The sequence below is a fragment of the Diabrotica virgifera genome, chromosome 1 (assembly GCF_917563875.1).
Source record: "Diabrotica virgifera virgifera chromosome 1, PGI_DIABVI_V3a".
NCBI lineage: Eukaryota > Metazoa > Arthropoda > Insecta > Coleoptera > Chrysomelidae > Diabrotica > Diabrotica virgifera.
The window spans coordinates 116,638,270-116,644,227 of record NC_065443.1 but is presented as its reverse complement, the minus strand read 5'-3'; positions in this window follow the sequence as shown (position 1 = coordinate 116,644,227).

Here is a 5,958-nt window from a genome sequence, read left to right as displayed (position 1 = left end):
TTTAAAAATAATCATAAAAAAATTAAAAAACCATTAAAAGTATGAAACTTTTAAAAACCATAACTTGCTTAAAAATAGTTATACAACCTTTTACAATAGACCATTTTAAAGGTAATTGACTTCTCTTCTTACTAAATGTACCATTGCATATATCTAGAAATGCGTAGAAAAAAGTTACAGAACAATGTTTGCGAAATAACGGGGAAAATGGCCCAAAAATACTGTGAGTGGCGAACGTTGAAAAATCATATTTCGAAAACTATAAATCCTAGAGACTTCTACCAAACGTCATTTTAACACATTGCGTTCGGGTGTCTGATCCTAAGATTTATAATCATGACTGACAAAAAAAATACATATTTAAAATGTGTATAATCAACGGCATACATGAGCGCCGTCCGGCATAGATGAAAGGCATCATGTGGCTCACATGCATGTCATCCGCACGGAACGTGTTAAAGAGGAAGGATGGAAGTTTTTTTCTGTGAAGCAATGCGTATACTTATATCCCCGTGGAAAAAAGTTATGGGGCAAAGAACAAAATTACTTTATTTCGTATGTTTTTAATATATTTTTGTAAAAAAATATATTTTTTACTTTGAAAGGTGATGTTTCCATAGTAATGTAGCGGAAGAGAAATCTTGGCCGATCCCCGTATAACAGTAAACACCTCGAGAATGACGTAATCGGATGTGCTAGGCCTCGCCGGAGAATCCTGGAAGGTACGTCACGTAGGCGGAACAAGCCGATAGCTCGAGATGGGAGTCGATTGTTCCAGAATAACAACTGGGTATAAATACGGGCATATTTTGTGAATAAGTTTAGTGTATAAGATAAATTCGTCTGTAACTTATATAAATAAAGTCGTATATAAATTACGAACCGCTAGTTTTATTGTAATTAGAAGTAATTACACTAATCACGCTACAGTTGGTGTCAGGTGTGGGGTTAACTTAGTGCGATATAAATAAGTGAATTACAGAGAGACTTTAAAATACTTTTGGACTTTATTCGTCGGGAATAGTTAAAGTGCGTTGATTGTTCGGTATTCGGAAAGACTGTTAAAAGACATTTTGGAAAGTACGTGTGTGCCGACCAAAGATGTTGCTACAAGAACTTACAGTAAAACAGCTCCGTGAACAGCTCGAGGAACGGGATCTGGACAGCAGTGGGCTCAAGATAGTCCTACAAGCACGACTCGAGGATGTCCTCACGAAGAACGGAGAAGACCCAAAGACGTTCCACTTCCAGTCAGCAGAACAAGCAATCTTATCGAAATTAAAAACTGTTTCTGAAACGATCGATGATACTTCTAAGATAAATAATGAGAAATTCGAAACCATTTCTCAAAAGATCGATGAAACTTCTATAAAGAACAACGAGAAACTTGAAGAAGTTAGTAGAAAAAGCGACGAGAAATTCGAAAATGTTGCTAAAAGATTCGATGAGACTTCTCAAATAATTAAAGAGGTCTGTAGGCAAAACAACGAAAAACTAGAAGAAGTTTGTAAACAGAACAATGAGAAATTTGAAGAAGTTTCTAGAACATTCGATAAGATGCAGAAAAGTGTAGAGACCGTAGAAGAAAAGATCAAACAGCTAGAGAGCAGGATAACCGATACAAAAGTACAACCATCAGTTAATGCAGCAACGTTAGATCCTTTAGTGAAAGATGAACTACCGAGAGACGAAACGTCGCATAATATGAGATTCAAATTACCACCATTTGATGGAAAGTCCTCTTGGTCCATATATCTTAGACAGTTTGAAGCTATTGCGACCGCCAATCATTGGACCGAACAAGAAAAGGCTGTTTCCTTGACTGCTGCTTTACGAGGTGATGCTGCAGATATATTAAGGTCAATTCCCAAGGGTCAAGAAAATTGTTACCAGACCTTGTTCACTCGTCTAGAAAAACGCTATGGAGATGCCCATCTAAAACAAGTATACAAAGCACAACTGCGAAGTAGAAGTCAACGAGCAAGTGAGAATCTGCAAGAATTTGAAGCAGATGTGGCTCGTGTGGTGCGGTTGGCTTATCCAGAGGTGCCAGACAGCGTTTTAGAAGAAATTGCAGTAGATACCTTCGTCAATGGGCTGAAAGATAATGAACTACAGAAAGCTTTACGACTAGCAAGGCCGAAAGTTTTAGATGAAGCACTTGCTATTGCCTTGGAACACGAAGCAGCTAGCCAAGCTTCACGAAACAATCGAGTAATAACCGTGGAAAAAGGCGATAAGAGAAAAGATGAACGTTTGGTGGAAATGGTACGGAGGGTGATTCGTGACACGATGCCGAAGAGACGCATGAAGAGGGCTGGAAGAGTTGGTTCAAATACAGATGCTTCCTCGATACGGCCATGCAGTGAAAGTTGTAATCACCGGCTTAAAGTAGACGAACAGCTTTGCCCTGTGAGACGAACCACCGTAATTAATGAGCAATGGCAGCCCCAACAGTTACAAGACGCCCAAGAAGATGATCCATGTATAAAAAGAGTATTGGATTGGATGCGGCAAGGTGAGAGACCTAGTTGGCAGAACATTAGTGCATGTAGTCCAGAAGTCAAGGCCTACTGGAGCCAATGGAATTGCCTGGTACTAAAAGATGATCTTCTGTACAGAACCTTTGAGAACGATGATGGTACAGAATCTAAGCTTCAGTTAATTGTAGTCTATGGTAGTCCATAGTAAAGTCCTATGGAAAGAGTAGCTATCGACATTGCAGGTCCATTTCCAGAAACCGATGCTGGAAATAAATACATCCTGGTAGCCATGGATTATTTTACAAAATGGACTGAGGCCTATGCATTACCAAATCAAGAAGCTGCTACCATTGCAGAGGTACTTGTTAAAGAATTCTTTAGCCGATTTGGTGTTCCCTTGGAGATCCACTCCGACCAAGGGCGAAACTTTGAGTCAGCTCTTTTCCAAAACGTTTGTAAATTGATTGGTGCCAATAAGACCAGAACAACACCCCTGCATCCTCAATCAGATGGGATGGTCGAGAGGATGAACCGAACGATGGGTAAACACTTGTCCAAAGTTGTATCTGAACATCAGCGAGATTGGGACCAACACATTCATTTATTCCTGATGGCCTACCGCTCGGCCGTAAATGAAACTACAGGTCAAACACCAACCTGCCTGATGTTGGGTCGTGAAGTTCGGTTGCCCTGCGACCTAGAGTTTGGCTGCGGACCTTCCGAGGAACATGTTGCAGGCGAAGACTACGTTGACCGCCTGAAATTACGAATGAACAACATTCATGAACTTGCCCGACAACACATCCAGATAGCCAGTGACAGAATGAAAGATCAATATGATTCTCGATGCAAGAATGAAAGCTTCGAAGTAGGTGATCTTGTCTGGCTTTATAATCCGCAACGTCGTCGAGGCTTGTGTCCTAAACTGCAAAGACAATGGGAAGGTCCGTATGAAGTTAAGAAGAAAATAAATGACGTAATATATAGAATTAAGAAGTTGCCAAACGGTAAACCAAAAGTTATTCACATAAATCGTCTTGCACCATATGCTGGCTCAAATGAAACAGAAGAAGCACGAGTCCTCCAACAGGAGATGAAAGATGTCGCACAGCCAAGTTTTAATTAATTTATGTCAAATTACGCAGCGAGAAAGAGTGCTAGATTCGGCGTGACCACAGAAGTTCAGCAAGATCTGTTTGGTGTTCCAGAAAACGTCTCTCTGGCCCACTGTGTTGCCCAAGACCTCGAGATGACTAAAGGAATATCGTCCGTATTCAATAGAAAGTTCGGCCGCCTGGACGAGTTAAGAAATCAGCAGCCTAAAATTGGAAGAGTACTGCGATTGGAAGATGGTCCTCGATCTTTGCTGTATATGGTGACCAGAAAGTCTTATACGGACACGCCAAGCTACGAGAACATATGGCGTGCTCTAACTAATTTGAAGAAAATCGTGTGTAATTATGACATCAAAAATTTGGCTTTACCAAAAATAGGCCATGCAGTAGAAAATCTGGATTGGAAGATTGTGAGAAGCATGCTTGAAGTGGTCTTCAGAGGAACTGGTGTACAAATCACTGTGTGTTGCATGAACCCGAAGATGTCGTACCCTTCAAAGACAGTAGACATTTCTTCTTGAAGGGTGTATGCAGAGCTGGAGAGTCGTGTAGATTCCGCCATCCTGGGCCTTCATTTAGAGTTGCTGATCGAGACGCTCAGATCTTAAGAGGGGAGCAGTGTAGCGGAAGAGAAATCTTGGCCGATCCCCGTATAACAGTAAACACCTCGAGAATGACGTAATCGGATGTGCTAGGCCTCGCCGGAGAATTCTGGAAGGTACGTCACGTAGGCGGAACAAGCCGATAGCTCGAGATGGGAGTCGATTGTTCCAGAATAACAACTGGGTATAAATACGGGCATATTTTGTGAATAAGTTTAGTGTATAAGATAAATTCGTCTGTAACTTATATAAATAAAGTCGTATATAAATTACGAACCGCTAGTTTTATTGTAATTAGAAGTAATTACACTAATCACGCTACAGTAATTTAACCTGGAACAATTTTTCTGTAGAAGTGTACCAAATGTGCATAGAACTCACCCCAATTCACCCTGTGCTTAGGAACTAATTCATCCCTTTAAATGGTAGCACTCCGCGGTAGCACCCCGTTAACGTTGTAGTTCCTTTTAGCTATCTTTAGTTATATTTGTCAATTTAGAAGTTTTGTCATAATTATTATTTTGTCACGTTTGTTTTTTTTGAGATTCAATTTTGTACCTTAGTTTTAAGAGTTAATAAACTTATTAAAACACCCTAATAATTATTCACTTAATCCCTGAACCCAGCTAGAATTACAACAATTATCGAAACGTTAATAAAATCATTTTTTTTTGGTAAAATTGTGGCTTATTCCCATTAAAAATAGTTGATTATAAAAATGCCACAAGGAAATAGCTTCAGAGCAACATTAAGAAACCGGTATGGGCCTAGTGTTTGTCAAAATTTTAGGAGATTGGAAACGTACTTGGATACGTACCATAAGAGTCCAAAGAAAGATAAAAAAGGATCGTGTTGGGGACTTGCCAGGTATCAACTTCATAAAAAAGAACCATACAAGGAATAAAACCACCGGTGCTGGGAATTTGTCAAAGACACAAAATAGCTAGAAATATTATCACAGGCTTACATGGAATAATCACATACTGAAAACCACACAGAAAGCTACTATGTCCTTGGACAGATATGGAAGAATGATTGATAAGAATGGGGACTCCGGTCCAAAATGATCCTATGGTTATACAGGGTGTCCCGAAAAGATTGGTCATAAATTATACCACAGATTCTGGGGTCAAAAATGGGTTGATTGAACCTCACTTAGCTATATACAATAGTGCACACAAAAAGAGTTACAGCCCTTTGAAGTTACAAAATGAAAATCGATTTTTTTTCATATATCGAAAACTCCTAGAGGTTTTTTATTGATAATGGACATGAGGAATTTTTATCGCAGCAACATCTTAAAAAAAATATAGTGAAATTTGTGCGCCCCATAAAAATTTTATGGGGGTTTTGTTCCCTTAAACCCCCCAAACTTTTATGTACGTTCCAATTAAATTATTATTGTGGCACCATTAGTTAAAACACAATATTTTTAAAACTTTTTTGCCTGTGTGGCGAGAAATAAATGTGATGTTGACAGTGACAGGACTGACTGACAGGGTGAAATGAAATCTGGCAACAATGCAACATAAAGAATAATGCATTTTTGATTTCTGCATCTCTGGATTTGCATATTTGCATATTGCTTTATTTTTGGATTTGGTTGGCATTTAAAGTATTTTTATACTTCCCAATCCCAACAGTAGTCAGTAGTGTATAGTGCACATATTCGCTGGTCTGGTATTTATCATCCTCGGCATTTTCCTGAATATAGTTTGTTTGTGTGCCAGCTATGGAAGTTATTAAAGTGGAAATTAA